General features: G+C 35.7%; 1 protein-coding gene and 1 long non-coding RNA gene across 2 annotated transcripts in view; both read right to left on the reverse strand.

Annotated features, from left to right (window-relative positions):
- Positions 1 to 17,285, reverse strand: part of LOC135078232 (uncharacterized) — a 154,524-nt gene continuing 137,239 nt past the window's right edge. Inside the window, exon 5 of the transcript XR_010258583.1 lies at positions 1 to 71. The gene's annotated coding sequence lies outside the window, so the exon portion shown is untranslated. The remainder of the gene's footprint in view (positions 72 to 17,285) is intronic.
- On the reverse strand, positions 2,868 to 3,969 carry LOC135077911 (uncharacterized). Its single transcript, XR_010258545.1, has 2 exons — positions 3,162 to 3,969; positions 2,868 to 3,007 (listed from the first exon to the last, which is right to left on the reverse strand). It is a non-coding gene; the product is annotated as an uncharacterized LOC135077911 (long non-coding RNA).

The following is a 17,285-nucleotide window of genomic DNA, read 5'->3' on the forward strand; positions in this document are numbered from 1 at the left end:
CAGTTTTTCGATATCTTGTGTAGTTTAGAAATAATCGAGTGAGATCACTTATCGTTTCCACCCTGTATAACCTGTATGGATGAGAGTAGTGGCAGATTGAAAGCAATGGAAGGAGTTGAAGGATGGGAAGGCTGATTCGGAAAAAACCTTTTTTATTATTATAATAAACCGGCATAATTATTTTTATGTATTATAAAACTGGCAGGGCTCTTACCTCTCTGGGTTGAATCCAATTTCGAACAATGTTTAATATATCTTGATTATTCTCTGTATCCAAACAATGACTTCAAGTTCGCAATAATGAACAACCACATCCAACACAAACTTGTTGGTGACCTACCGGGGCACCGGTTGGCATATCTGGAGAGTCTTGTGAAGTAGGTGTGGTATCTCTTTGCAATAATGAGTGACAAGCCCCACAGATGTAGTCATTTGCAGTAACCTGTTTAAAAATAATAATAATTAGAAATAAGTTTAAAAAAATTATCAGTTTTTTAATGTCCCGCACTTAAATTATTTTATTTTAGTATTAATTTACAGAAACTGTTAGGGATATATTAAGTCCGCTACAGAGCAATAAACACAGTGGTTGGTAGTAACATAATAAATATATTGGTATCAAAGCACACGTAGAATATTTACAATAGAGAGTTCGGCACAGCCATTACACAGCTAAAGACAACATCACATTTGAATATAAATGACAGTTCTATCATAGCGGTTCCAGCTAGCCAGCTCTACGTTATACAGCATGAAGGTGCTCATCAACACACCCCCTCAACTCATGCTTTATACAAGGCACTAGAGTATGCGCAACCCTAACCCTTTACTCAGCAAGTGATGCCTTATACGAGGCAAAGGTTTGGTGAAAATATCTGCCAGCATATTTTCAGTTGCCAAATGTTCTAAAGTTATCGACTTATTGTCACGCAGCACATCCCTTATAAAGAAATGCCTAATGTCGATGTGCTTACTTTTCGCGTGATAAACACCGTGATCTTCAGCTAGACAGATAGCAGCCAAGTTATCAGCATGCATGCTTACCTTAGACCAATGGTGAAGACCAAGTTCCTTCAGTAAGCCATTCAAATACACTGCTTCTTTCATAGCTTCCGCTAAACTAACAAATTCGGCCTCACAAGTCGACGTCGCAACGATGCGTTGCTTTTGTGATGCCCATGAGATACCTGCTCCGCCTAAAATGAAAACATAGCCGGTAAAAGATCGTCTATCTGTTTCACAGTTACCCCAATCTGCATCCGCATAACCTTGAATGCACTTGCCCATCGGTTTAAATGTTAAACCCTGAGTAATCGTACCTTTTAGGTACCTAAGGATCCGCTTTGCAGCTCTCCAATGAGTTTCCTGAGGATTCTCTGAAAATTGTGCGAGTTTTGCCGTCGCGTTCGCGATATCTGATCTAGTCGCTACGCTCAAGAACATAAGTGCCCCTATGAGTTCTCGGAACGGAAAAGACTTTCCTCCTTCATCCTTCTCTTTGCCACTCATAGCTATCTTTCCCATCTCCATTGGAGTTTGTACAGGACTACAGTCCTCCATGTTAAATCTCTTCAAAATGGTCTTTACATATCTCTCCTGTGACATGTGATATTCATTACCATTTTTCTTTATGTCGATCCCTAGACAAAAGGTTGCTTGGCCAAAGTCCTTTAGTTCAAACCTCTTTGCCAGTTCCTGCTTGAATTTATTTATGGTTTCTCTCTTGCGTGAAGCAATTAATATATCATCAACATAGATAACGACAAATAGGTCTGCTCCATTATTGTCACATTTATGATACATACAAGGTTCACTCACTGTTGGTCTCAAACCCATTTCTCTAAGTTTCATGTCCAGCTTCATATTCCACTGTCTTCCAGCTTGCTTGAGACCATATAACGACTTCTTCAAAAGACAGGTGTCACCCCCTGCTTTCATATTCTCAAGCATTTTCACAGCTCTTTTGCCTATTTCGCTTTTTCTGCCATCCAAGCTTATCAGCTTTTCTAAACTTTCTTTCAGCAGTTCTGGAATTCTCATATAAATATTCTCATCAAGATCTCCATTTAAATAAGCAGTATTTATATCTATCTGATCTATGTCCATGCCCATTTCAGCTGCTAAAGCAATCAATAGACGAACCGTTGCTATCCTAGCAACTGGGGCGAATGTCTTGAAGTAATCCAGACCATGTTGTTGACTATATCCTTTCGCGACAAGCCTGGCCTTCTTCTTTTCTGTTAAATCAACATTTACCTTCGTTGTTAACACATATCGACATCCAATGACATTTCGATCAGGTGGTTTCTTTACTATTTTCCATGTATCATTCTTCACTAAACTTCTTAACTCTGATAAAATTGCTTCTTCCCATTTGACTTTTTCATCACTTCCCAAAGCTTCCTTCAAAGTTGTCTCAATAGCTCCAGCAAAATCATCACAGTCACCATATTCTTCTTCCTGTGACTCACTGTCACTATTCTCTGTTTCTCTAACTTCAACCATATTAAAGATTTTTCGGGGGCGCCCAACGTGTCCTCTCTCAATCCTAGGTCTTCCAGGGCCTCTTCTCAAAGTGATATTCCAGTCAAATGCCTCATTTCTATCAGTAGTACTAGTAACTTCCGTATCTTCTGTGTTTAGTTCGTTTCTGAACGGTACATCTTGAGATCGATCTATTGGAACTTGAATATTCGAAGGTTGATCACTAAAGTGTGAACTACATTGTCTGTTGGACAATTCAAACTCGATAGTCTTCCTTTTATCAACACTATCTTGTTCACATTGCAGCTCAATAGATGGTTCTTTCAAAACTTCACTTTCAGTTTTCTTATCTTCCTGAAACTTGACGTCTCTTGACACCACTATTTTTCTTTTCTCGGATATCCACACCCTATAGCCACCAGATTCAGCCGGGTAGCCCACAAAAATGCCGGGAGAACTTCGTGCTGCGAACTTATCCTTTCCTGGCTCCTTTTCCAAAACATGAACTTTCGCACCGAATGTTCTGAAATAACCAATATTTACAGGTTTATTAAACAATTTTTCATATGGAATTTCTCCATTCAAGCTGCTAGTCGGACATCTGTTACGCAAATAACACGCGGTTGCAATAGCTTCCGCCCAAAAACTTGCTGGTAGACCAGAGGATAATAACATACATCTTGCCTTCTCCAGTAAGGTGCGATTCATCCGTTCTGCAATTCCATTACTCTGCGGTGAATACGGCGTAGTCAACCTCCTTTTTATTCCATTTTCTTGTAAAAATTTCGAAAAATCACTATTCACAAATTCCTTGCCATTATCGGAATGGAAATATTTTATTTGTTTACCTGTCAAATTTTCGATCTGACATTTAAATATTTTAAACTTTGACAAGACGTCACTTTTATTTTTCAACATAAAAACTTCACACCAACGAGTACAATCATCAATAAATGTAACAAAATATTTGTTTCCCGCATTTGATTGAACTCTCATTGGGCCTACCACATCAGAATAAATTATTTTTAACTTTTCGTCACATGGCTGACTGGACTTCACAAAAGGCAACGCAACCATCTTTCCCTTAGCACACACATCACAATCGCGCAATTCAGTATCAGACTTGGTGGCGTCTATACCCGATTTCTTCAGTACTTTCATAAGATCCCTAGCATTCAAATGTCCCATACGCTCATGCCATCTACACAAATCCACATCCTTATCTGATACTACAGATGCCGAAGCATCCTGCTCTCTCAGGTAATACAAATTACCTCTACGATCAGCAGTCAACTTAACTTCACCATCCTTAGTTGCATATGCTACATCACGTTTAAAAGTGACTATACAACCTCGATCAGTAAGTTTAGAAATCGAAATTAAGTTACTACGTAGATCAGGAACTAACAACGTATCTTCAAATTGGATTTTTCGCGTAATATCATCGTTACATGCTAATATCTTGACAGTACCCTTACCTTGCACGGTTGTCAAAAAATCAGTGGCTAATTTCAATTGTTGTTTACTTGGCAATATTTTATCAAACCTGCTTGCGTTGTTACACATGTGCGAGCTGCAACCGCTATCAAACAACCATTCCTGATGAAGACGCTTGGAATCAATAGCTAAACAGTTATCTGAAACATGATACACAGTTAAAGCTTCATGTTCTACAGTCGAACACGACTCAACGCAACTAGATTCTGAAGGTTTCTGTTCTGAAGCCTGAGAAGACTTCTTTTTCTTGCAATCGGATGCCTTATGTCCAAAGTTATGACATTTGAAACATTTATACTTAAATTTTGTTTCAGGTCCAGTCCCATTCTTCTTCTGATGTTTATTTATATACATAGCTCCTTCTATCCTCTCAACTTGGGTATTGCCTCTCGAACTGTATTCTTCGATAATTTTCACCCTAAGTTGTTCAGGCTTTGGCAGCTCGTCTCTACTTTCAATGGCGCATCTGAAGTTCTCATAGCTTGCTGGTAAACTATACAGCAACATAATCGCTAAAAGATCATCATGGATTACGATGTCCATTTCTTCTAACTTATCGACAGCTTCAAAAAATAAATCAAGATGTTCGCATACGTTCTGATCCTCACTCATCTTGTGTAGCATGAGCCTTTTCATCAGGGTCGCTTTTTTCGCAGGTCCACGTGATACGAACAGACTCTCTAATTTCAGCCAAACCTCTCGTGCAGTCTTCAATCTTTTCACATGATGAACAACACTCGGATCCAATGACAAAATCAACTCCGATCTTGCCTTTCTGTCAGCAAAATCCCATGCTGTTGATAATGTCTCATCCGTGGGTTTTGACTTTTCTCCACTTACATATTCCCAAAAATCATTTCTGATCAATAGGGCTTCTACTTGCACTTTCCAACTATCATAGTTGTCTTTTCTCAATAACTCAATACGTACATTCGACATTCTGTTCACGTCACTTTATACGAAATTATTTTCACGACAAACTATTTTAAAATGTTACTTTGCTCTGGGGCTCTGGGCCCATAACCCTTGTTAGGGATATATTAAGTCCGCTACAGAGCAATAAACACAGTGGTTGGTAGTAACATAATAAATATATTGGTATCAAAGCACACGTAGAATATTTACAATAGAGAGTTCGGCACAGCCATTACACAGCTAAAGACAACATCACATTTGAATATAAATGACAGTTCTATCATAGCGGTTCCAGCTAGCCAGCTCTACGTTATACAGCATGAAGGTGCTCATCAACAGAAACCAATAACTTTACAAGAATTAGACTGATTGTATAGCCAATAACATTTTATTAAATAAGGACTTTAGCGTGCATTACCTCTAATGGAGTTAGTCGTTCCACAATTATGTTCCTGATGTTAATATGATGTTGAGTGTTAGTTCTCAGGGACATGAGCTGATGTGAACGTGTTCTAGGCTCTAGTGTTCTACTGCAAAGCACACATTTTCTGCTAAGATTTGAAGTAGATGCATTTGTGTTGTATCTTGGGCTTGGGTCCAACATGTTGTGCATATAAGATCATGAGCTGTAACCTGTAAAAATAAATAGATTCATTGCATGCCATGCCACACATACTCCTGTGCGTTGAATAAATTGAGCCGCAAACCATAAAAAAAATGATAATTCAATATTATGTGCTGTTAGTAGAATTTTGGGTCAGAGGGTAGGGTTAAACAGCTTTAGTAAATAAGCATTGTTGTTATAATAATTAATTATGACGTGTTACAAACTTAGTTACAAAAAATAATAATCTAGTAGTCTTAGTTCCAAAAAACAAAACAAAACAAGCTTTCATTGAGAGCAGGGAGATAGTGTCAAAGTAAATAATTCCTTAGATTTACACCAAAACCAGCTGGATTGTCAACATAATTGTTGTTTCGCTCATGCCTCCATTGCGCTGTACCATCGACTAGTTTCTTACAATCGAATCGGGCCTGGCTGTCCACACTGTCCAGGGTTGAACCACAGATAATAGCGGAACATTCATTTCAAGACAACCCGCCATGAGAATGGCAATTCAGAAGTTTGGCAAGGCTAGTACTTATTCATAAGATTGCAGAGAAAAATGTAGGTACTTACCGATCGAGGTGCTGCCCATTGTTGTGTATAATTAAGTTGCTCATTTTCTAACACCATAGAACCACCAGCCGAGCCTTGGCCGAGCCACACAAAAACAGTAAATACCAGGCTGAGTATGTCGTTATTGCAATCAATCAGAGTCCGTTTGAATAGCCAAGTTTGTAGTTAATAAAGTTCCGAAAATAAAAGCTAAAACACAAACGAATCACAAAGAAGGATCAAGCAAGACAGCAACACAGCAAGAGTGAGTGAGAGAGAAAAGGTGATGCGAGTGAATGACAATTTGACTAACAAATAGGGATGTCCATTTAGAATAGACATAATCGATTAAATTGATCGTTTTTGAAAAATTTTATTTTTAAACATTGTGTTGCTATAAATATTTATTTTATTTATTTAATAGGACAACCAACAAGACATACACTGGAAGACAATCAATATTTACAACGTATTTAACTTAATCTAAGTGCTGCCTTAATTATAGGTTGCCACGGCATGCAATAGTGGACTTATACATAAACAGTGTCTACACTTAAAGAAAAGAGTAAATATGTAAATGTAGGTAAATAAATGTGATTAAATATACATAAAATGCAATAATCCACTGAAGCGCTGCGGGCGCGGCGGATCTGCGCCCGTCTAAAGGTCTAATGATTAGACTCTAGTCTAATCGATCATACCATTATTTACTTAAATCGAATTAAAAAAGCGCATCTCTGTCTCTGCTCTGTCAATATGTCGGTGACTTTGATTTCGTTTAAATACTTTTAAAATATTTTTTCGAACTGCAACTTGTCCGATAGGTTTGGACACTTGCAAGTAAATAAATAAAATATACATAAAATTATGGTACATACTAAGTCTTTGAAAATCTTAGGGCGATTTTTATCAATGTCCTTTGTCTGCTCGATTGCATTGATGGTAAGGAGCAATGGTATTATCTATAATATCATTGGTAAGGAGGGACTGTTCTAAATACATATTATGATAGTTGAGATGGTTGAGAATATTTCCGGGTCGATCGCTTCCACCTTCGGCCTAGATAGTACCTACCTACCTACTTATACGCCAAACTATCTTATGATTGTTATGCATTGTTAAGTAGGGTTATAATACCTAATTATGATTGTTATGCATTGTAAGTAGGGTTATAAATAATTATAATTTACATAAGCAGCAGGTCGGTTATTTTTATTTAGGCAAATGTAATATTTTAAAAGACAATACGTACGATCAGATATTAAGATCAAAGATAAAGATTTCTGCTGTGAAATAAAATATAAAACAGCTAACTTCTATATCAAGTTCCAACGTCGCTATACGTACCTACCTACTTAATGCTACTGGATTATACGTTCATAGCTCAGAAGTTTAGTCCTTTTTCAGCAGTGTTTAGTAAGAATATTATTACAAATGGGCTTTTAGGGATTTTGTTCACATGGAATAAACGACAAAGTTCTTAGTTACTTATCCAATAGGTAGTAGTAACATATATGTAGAAAACAGGAACTTAGATGCCAACGAAAGAAAATAGGCTATCAAATGTTGTTTTGGGGACTTACCTTTATAAAAATATCACATTTAAAAATTCATACCATTTGTTGTTATTTAAAAAACAATGTCAATTTTGACGATTAACTGAAAGTCTATTATCTATGAATATAGTAGCGATATATGGTATCCAGCGGCAATGGCAGTGCAAAATTTTGACAATGACTGTAGTTATCATACTTCGAGTTTGTCCATGGAGACGGCAAAAGTCCTTTAGTTGGCCATAAAGTAAACTTAACGGAAAATGTTACTTAATTGATACCGAGGCGCAACCTGGAAGCATTGCTAAGTGTGCTCCTCGTTACTGGTTCATCGTTCGTCATCGTCATTGTTCGTAAAAATCGGGTCGCGGCAGGCAAATAATAAAATTAGTCTTATGTCTTCTCCCTTATTAACTTCGATGGATAAATAGCTAAACCTCCTTGCGCGTAACTGACGTTTGTTGGAAAACCGATTTTTTCAGGCCATCGGATTTTAATTTCAAAAGTCATTGACCAATCCCAGTTCATATAATAACTATTATGACGTTTTCTATTGGCCAAAAGATTTAACTCTCTAAAAATCCGCGTGCAACCATATCCTGCTTAAAGGATGATGGGCATATTGGGCGTTAAATCAACAGAAACAAAAAGTATACTAAATTGAAGCTTAATACTAGTATTTCATTTCATAGTATAACAACAATCCTGAAATACGCGGGGATACGGAGATAGAGGTCGTTGAATATGCAAAGTTTCCATAGTATTTCACATCACATTAGGGTAATAAAAATAGTATTAGGTCAATTAGATTGCTTTTATCGATCATATTGAGAGTATTGTATCATATCTTACTATCGATTCTATCGATTTAGTAAGTATGTATACCGAATAAATCATAATCGATTATTCGATTGCAATAATCGATTATATTGCTGAAAATAAGGAATTGAATTAACAATCACATGATAGTAATGATGGTAATCAATAAAATCGATTAATCGAATTGTTAATCGATAAATCGTTATTTAGCAATATCGATTAATAATCGATGCATGATCGATTATGCGACAACACTACAACTTAACTGGTAGAAATCCCATTGAAACATGACTGTTCATGTCATTTCTCTAAATGGTACCTAGGTATGGTCGTACGCTTATAATGTAGAACATGGTTTAAATATACCATTTGTTGGCCCCACTCCTGAACTGTTGGACATAATAATGGATGAATAACTTATTGTATTTAAAATACAAGTAGATAAGTTATTAATTAATAATATTTTTTGTTTGCGCAATAAAGCACCTATTACTATTACACATTATGTCAATTTCCAAGCAAACCCGGGAGTTTTTGGTAGTTATTTATATGAAAATATATTTCTGACATTAAGTCCTAACAAATAATAGTAGTTACATTTCTGTTGGTTTTACGCCCAGATTCCATAGAAAAGTGCCCATCATCCTTTGTGCACTTTATTCAGCACAGATTAAACAAGCTAAATGACAAATAGAATAGATTGAAATGACAGATTGCACTTGAATTACCCTACTGGAGTCGGTGCCAAGATTATGAAACATGTAAAGTTTGCCTGCACCGACTCCAAAAGTATCAAATATCATGGTATACCTACATAAATATTAATAATTCGTCCTAATAAATAAGTAGGTAATTAGTAATTATTTTTCTACTTTTTAGTGTAGGTTTTTTGGAGTCGGTTTTTTTTTAATAAAATTTTACTTATTTCTTGCTTTTTAGTTAACTAATTATTACCTTGATGTTACCACTGAAGGTAGGCAGTACATTGAGACCATATTCTTAATGTATATTATAAAAAAGTTCATCCCCAATTTTCCACCCTTGGGGGTGAAATATTTTCTTCGAATTCGCATGAAACCACCCTTTTGATAATACCTATTCAACAAAAAAAGTAATCGTTCTAATTGGTTTATAATCGGCGGAGATATTGCGTATAAAAAAGTTCATCTCCAATTTTCCACCCTTGGGGGTTGTATTTTTTATTATTAAATTTAAATGGGACCACCCTTGAGGTATTACCTATACGCTGAAAAAAGATTTGTTCAAATCGGTTCATAAATGGCGGAGTTATCGCGTAACAAACATAGAAAAAAAAAACATACGGGTCGAATTGAGAACCTCCTCCTTTTTTGAAGTCGGTTGAAAAGTGGAAGCGAGCTTCACCTGGAATCCTCAACCACAAAGGAACTAGCTATCTTGTCTCCAATTATTATTGCCGGAACACAACAATGGTGACATTGGTGGTAGCTAACCAGGCGGACTAAGAACATACGAGTACCACCAACCAATCCAAATCGATCCCTCTCTGACTCTAACTGTACTGTTTGTTTGGCTGCGTTTCCACCAGAGCTGCATATATGTACGAGGATGCGTAGCGAGGGGTGTGTTTGTAAAGAAGCAATAGAATTGCTTTATTTACCGAGAGGTAGATCCGCATCCTCGCACATCTCTAGTGGAAACGCAGCCTTATAATCTTTTTCTATGCAGCCGCATTATTTAGTTTAATTTTCCACATTGGATTGCTTTCTGCCGATTTATTTCGAGGATTCCCTGGTCGCTTCGGCCACAGACAAAACTTTCCGCTTCGTCTGGCTTCGATTAGGGCCGTGCTAGACAATATCGATAAAATATCGATGAAAAGGTAGAGTCAAAGGCAAAGACTATTGTTGTTGCAAGAATATTTCGGTTTAAGTATAATGATCTAATTAAGTACGAGAGACATGAATGTTTAGATAAATCTATTTTAAACCAATATTGAGGTTTTGATCGTTTGAATTTTCAACACAAATTCCAAACACTTTTGATAATTTTAACTTTAGAGTTGGCGAATAAACTTAGAATCATTAATAAATAATGATTGTAGGCCTTATAAATAAATAAAACACATTAGTAAATCTTTTCAAAGTCGAGAATATTGTGTAAAACAATCGATAACAAAACTCTTCTTCACATCTTTACTCTCGATAGCATATTAGATTAAACTCTATTACCATCTTCATAAGAAATCGATAAAAATATACAACGAGCATATTTCGGTCTCAAATCGTTCCGAACATCTGCTCCAATCGGAAGGTGCGATAAACAATCGAGTACTCGGGATGGTTCTCGGATTGGAAGAAATTCTTGATAAATACACAGCAGTTTCAATTTAATGTTCTAAGAAAATCTAAGATTGGCTCTAATAAAGTTTCAAGTGAATTTACTCGGCTGGGTTGCACCATCTTACTTTGACTTTGACAAACGTCAAAAATCTATCAAACTCCATGCAAAATGCATCGGTTATCGTCATAGTTATCGTTAAAGTTAGGTGGTGCAACTCAGCCTTAGTTTCGTTCCATAAATTGAAGTTACAGATATTTTAACTGTTGCATTTTAGACCGTAAATTACCAACGTAAGTACCTAATTAAACTGATACATATAAATGCTAAACAATACAGAGTAATTTGTACTAAAACGAATAAGCACAACCAAAGCCAAAAGCAGATAGATAATTTTAAATTTTATTTCACACTAGTATCAATCATATTTATAAATATTGTTTTAAACTTTCATGGTCACTAAAAAGGTATCCCATGTTCTAATTTAGTATCACATACAAAAGAGAATACTTACTCTTAATTTTTTTTTCTCTTTATTTGGGACAACAAACAGTTACATTGAGGGCTTATGTACTAAATCTTAATAATATTTAAAATATTGTAACAATGCAACCAGCACCATTGTCCATTTCCCCGGAAAATGTTCTATTATAAAGAAAAATAATACTTAACAAACTACTTCAGCAGTCACTTTATCCATTTACGTTTATAGGATTCGTATTATATTAGATACGTGTATACTTTCAAAGACTAAATTTCGTAGGCGCACACCGTTGATTTTTCGTCGGCCGATAGTTTAGTCGGGCAGTTGATCAGTATGGGCATGTATGGGAGTGCGCACACTACGCCGATTCGATTTGGCCGATTCTTCATACAAATTAAAATCGGGCACAACTATCGGCCAACTAAAAATCAACGGTGTGCGCCTACTCTAAGAAAGGAAGGTGCCCGCAGCTTTCACCCCAGTGCTGCGGTAGTTTCCATTTATAACGTTTATGTAACGTCCCATGCCATAACGTTACTTAGGTTACGATGACCTAACAGTAGTACATTACTTACTATTTAATGAATTGGTGTTAATACATTATTTAAGTTATTAACTAACATTACCACTATTAGATTACATCTATTCATTAACATTGACTAAACTTGGTAAATTAAACAGTTCACAATGTGACAGTTGCTTAACTTCGATAATTTACGTAAGTGGCTAAGCTAAGGATTAACTTAATTAAGGAACTTGAACTCACTGTCTACCGATATCTTCTTTGACGAAGACTTGATTTTTCAAGAAAGAGTGATTTGATGCCTACTAACTAGGTAGGTTGATAGCGACCCTAGCCTTCATCAACTCTCAGTTTTCGACGTAGCTGTCTAAAGGTGAAAACTCAACTCCTGAAAGCTCAACTGCTATTAGCATGACAAACTACAAAATCTATGTTTTGTTATGCTATGCCTATTTTTCGTATAAAAGACAACACTGTAGGCACCTAAATAAAATACCTGAAAACTGAGTAGGACATATTCAAAGCACAACTGCTACCAGACTAAAGTATAGCTTATAAACTACAACATTTATGCTATCTTCGCAAAACAGACGACACTGGAATAATCTCTCAAGAGCATGGGGGCACACGTCTGAAGACACTACGGTATTCATGAGCACTCATGTTTGTATTTATTACATTATACACTAGCGTTTGTGTGTTACGACATTCTTGTACTTTTTTACCTAATTGATTCTAAGCATGGTAATATTATTGATAATATTCGGAAATAACAAAAAAACTGATTTCCAAAACAGAAAAAAACTATTGATAAATCCGATTTTTTTAGTTAGTTACCCGACTACGCTAGAAGAGGGTTATGTTTTTATATGATTATTGCTGTATTATAAATCGAAATCTAACTAAATCTAGTGATTAGGGAATTGTATCCGAATGAATATTAGGAGCGATTTCCCAAAATATCTTACAACCCATTGAAAAGTAGAGCAGAACATTTAATTAACTTAAAAAACGTCGATATAAGCTGTATTAAATTAATTTGTTTTTCTACCGCTTTATAATAACCGAGCCGGAACCCTCTTCACTCGAGTTTTTTAAGCCCTCAAATCACCCTGGCCTAAAATAACTCATCCAAAGAAAAACCCTCGAAAACTCCTTGACGACCGTTCATGTTTTAAAAGATCATTTAAAATGAAATAAATCGCTCCTTTTTGGAGTCCAATGAAGCGGTTCCGAGGATGTGCGGAAAAATCTCGACGAAATTTAAGGGCTTGTCTCACTGGGATACCTTGCCAACAAGAGCCAGAACTGCCTAAGAGTCATTCATCAAGACATTTTGACAATTGTAATATTATTGAACGTTGTAACGTGATTTCACTTTATGACTCTAGTTACACAAGTGTTATCTGTGAGAATTTAAATATTTATATTGATTACTCAGAGTATAAAAAACAATTTTTGACATTTAAAAATACACGTAGCATAGTAAGAAGTAGGGAAAACAAAAACATCCGGAAATTAACTCACTCAAAAAAAATCACTAATTCGCTAAACTATCAAACTACTACTCCTCCAATAATAGAAAAGAAAGGCACTATACCTTTCTACTTTAAGGCTACAAAAAAATCAGAAGATAGCGACGGAACAGTCCCAATGCAATCAAAGTCAGCGTCAACTTACCATCAGGTGATCCGTCTGCTCGTTTGCCTCCTATCACATAAAAAAAAAAACAAATAACAATAACATTAACACGCTTTTTCGTGCCTAAACTAGAATTTCGCATTTTGCACCAAAACATAGCCAGTATCTTATCAAAAAAAGAAATCATAGACTTAACTATCCTTGAATTAATTGAAGATAATAAAGAACCAGTGGGTCTAGACAAAGTGCAAATTATAATCGCAAACCAGTCGAAAAGTGGTCGAAAAGCCCCTTTTTTGTATGGAGTTTTGACGGATTCGATTTTCGATTCGATCAAAAAGTGCGTTTTGTCTAGGGAGGCTGATATAATATGTTTGACAGAGACCTTTTTACAATCGGGTCATGAGAATTACGTTAACATCCATAACTATCAAATGATTACTGCTTTCTCAAGAAATAAAAAAAGAGGTGGCTCCTGCATATTAGCCAAACGGGGGCTAAATTGTAGAGAATTGACATACTTCACCAAATACGCATCACAAAAAACATTCGAGTGTTGTGGTGTAGAAATCATATCAAACAATTTAATAATCATTTGCCTATATAGAACACCGGCATCTGATCCTACTGTATTTTTGAATAGGCTTGACTGCTTACTAAATGACATAATTAATAAAAACAAGTATAAAATAAAAATTGTAATAGCAGGTGACTTGAATATTAATACAATAAACCAAAACAATATTACGAATCACCTCCATGACTTAGTACAAAGTTATGGTATGAAATTACACATAACGGTACCCACGCGTAAACAGACATGCATAGATCACTTAATAAGCAATGTCTCAGACGCTACAGCATCAGTGCTACCGCTCCATCTCTCTGATCATGAAACAGCTCAATTGCTGAGTTTTCCTATTAAGCATAAAAACGCCGCAACTTTAACGTTTTCTGTTTACAGGAGAGATTATAGCAGAGAAAATATCTTGAAATTCAGACATTGTCTGAAAAATATCTCATGGTCCGAAGTCTACGTTGAGTCCGACTTCAACAATAGCTTTGAAAAATTCCATGAACTTTTTAAACTCTTATGAATTATGTTTTCCCAAAATTAAAGTTAAAATCAACACTATAAAAAAACAAAAGCAAAATTGGATAACGAATGGACTGAGGGTAAGTTGCAAAAATAAACGAAAGCACAGATTCGTGTATTATAAAAAGAAAAGCCAATTAAACAGAATAAACTACATAAAGTACTCAAAAATACTGAAAAAATGTATCTACAAGGCCAAAAAGAATGCAAACATTCGTTTTATCAATGAAAGCGAAAATAAATGTAAAGCATCTTGGACCGTTATAAAAAACGAATTGAACGATACACAACATACTACCAAAACTATAGATAAAATAAAATGTAATAACGTAATACTAACAGAACCATTAGCTATAGCTACAGCATTTAACAACTACTTTATCAATCTTCCACACTCAAACAAAAATATGGATCCACAAAAACTGAAATTTAATCAACAGATAGTTAATTCCCTTTTCCTTAAGGCCTTAACCGAAGATGACGTTAAAAAGGAAATCATGACACTAAAAAATAAAAAATCAGAAGGATTTGACGAAGTATCTAGGGCAGGTGACCCGGTTTTGGCCATTTTAAGAATTTTTTAGACTTTGAGGCTATATCATTTTACAGTTTTTGTTATCACGGACTTATTTCTTGTAAAAAGTGATTAAATATATTTAGATCTAGCCTAAGGATACATTTTTTTTCATAATGATTCAATGGAAAAATAATCCTGTAGAAAAGAAAAAGAAATGGGAATTTGTGCCACTTTTGGCCAGCTTTACCCCATTTCTGGCCACAGTCATGTGCCAGTTGTGGCCATCAAAATTCATCAAAAAAAAACAAAAACTACTCGACGGATTTTAACGAAACTTGGTACAATTATTTTTCATACTCCTGGGCAGGTTATAGTATACTTAGGAATTCCCACGGGAACAGGAATTAGCGGGAAAATCCTTTTGTATGAAAAATCTAAACCGCTTAAGTTAGACGCTTGAAATTTGGCATGTAGGTACCTTAGTAAACTTAAAGCTTAGTCACAACAAGTAATTCCCGAAATTCCCACGGGAACGGGAATTAGCGGGAAAATACTTATGTATGAAAAATCTAAACTGCTTAAGTTAGACGCTTGAAATTTGGTATGTAGGTACCTTAGTAAACTTAAAGCTTAGTTACAAGGAATTCCCGAAATTCCCACGGGAACGGGAATTCGCGGGAAAATCCTTATGTATGAAAAATCTAAACCGCTTAAGTTAGACGCTTGAAATTTGGCATGTAGGTACCTTAGTAAACTTAAAGCTTAGTCACAACAAGTAATTCCCGAAATTCCCACGGGAACGGGAATTAGCGGGAAAATACTTTTGTATGAAAAATCTAAACTGCTTAAGTTAGACGCTTGAAATTTGGTATGTAGGTACCTTAGTAAACTTAAAGCTTAGTTACAAGGAATTCCCGAAATTTCCACGGGAACGGGAATTCGCGGGAAAATCCTTTTGTATGAAAAATCTAAACCGCTTAAGTTAGACGCTTGAAATTTTGCATGCAGGTACCTTAGTAAACTGAAAAACTTAGTTACAACAGGATATTGCAAAATTCCCACGGGAACGGGAGTTAGCGGGAAAAAACATTTGTACGAAAAAATCTAAACCGCGTAAGATAGATGAAGGGGGTAAAACGGGATCCACGCGTACGAAGTCGTGGGCGGCCGCTAGTATGAAATATAATATCTTAGCTTGAATTGAAATTACAATTAAGGATCAACATTAACCTATAGTATAAGTTTATGCGGTTAGTACTGGAACAATTTTCTTTTCACAACACCGATTTTTTTAGTATTTGGTTTCGATGGAGGCATTATAATCGTAACTCTGAAAATGAATCGATTACTTATATCAAAATAGCTAAGTAATTAAATTGAAAAATCACGATAAAAACTAAATGGCCAAAAGTGGGGTTCTTCGCGCACCACTTTTGGCCAGTCATGTGGCCAAAGATGGGAAAATTCATTCATTCTGGCTCCATTAGTGGCCACCTCTCATAAACCCACTTAATAAACAAATAGCGATAAAATATCATTAGTACTACTTAGACAGTGTATTCTTTATTAAGGATTAACATAAACATTTAAAAAAATAAGAAGGGTTTAGAAAATAATGATTGTTTACTCACCCGCTCGCCTTAGCCTTTTTGCTAAGACTTAAAACAATTAACGCTTCTCAAAAAATAATGACTTGTTGGATTGAAGTAAAGCTTGACACATCAAAGCTGTTAACGCTATCAGTGTTGCTAATATTAGATATTTTTATTCCCGTAAACCATACAGTAATATATTAGTCTTTGCCTTAGTTATAACGATTTGAAGTTCTAAATGGCCACAAAGGGGTCGGTGGCCACAACCGGGTCACTTGCCCTACCATAGTCCTGAAAAAATGTACTAATGAAATCGTAACAATATTAACGTTTTTAATAAACTCATCGTTTTGTTCGAGTACTTTTCCAAAACTGCTTAAAGCGTCAATCATCAAGCCTTTGTTCAAAAAAGGGAACACTGAGGATATGGATAGCTATCGTCCCATTGCGTTGATATCAGTGTTCTCTAAGATTTTCGAAAAATGTATGTATAGGCAGCTAGTGGAGTTCTGTACTAAATATCATATTATAAGTAATGAACAATACGGATTCCAAAAAAATAAATCCACGACATTAGCCACTCATAGCCTTATGAAGTTTATTCTGACCAATATCAACAACAAAAACTTAACCACTGCCATATACATTGACCTATCCAAAGCCTTCGACCACGTTTCTCATAAATT

This window comes from Ostrinia nubilalis, chromosome 14, assembly GCF_963855985.1.
Source record: "Ostrinia nubilalis chromosome 14, ilOstNubi1.1, whole genome shotgun sequence".
NCBI classification, from domain to species: Eukaryota; Metazoa; Arthropoda; class Insecta; order Lepidoptera; family Crambidae; genus Ostrinia; species Ostrinia nubilalis.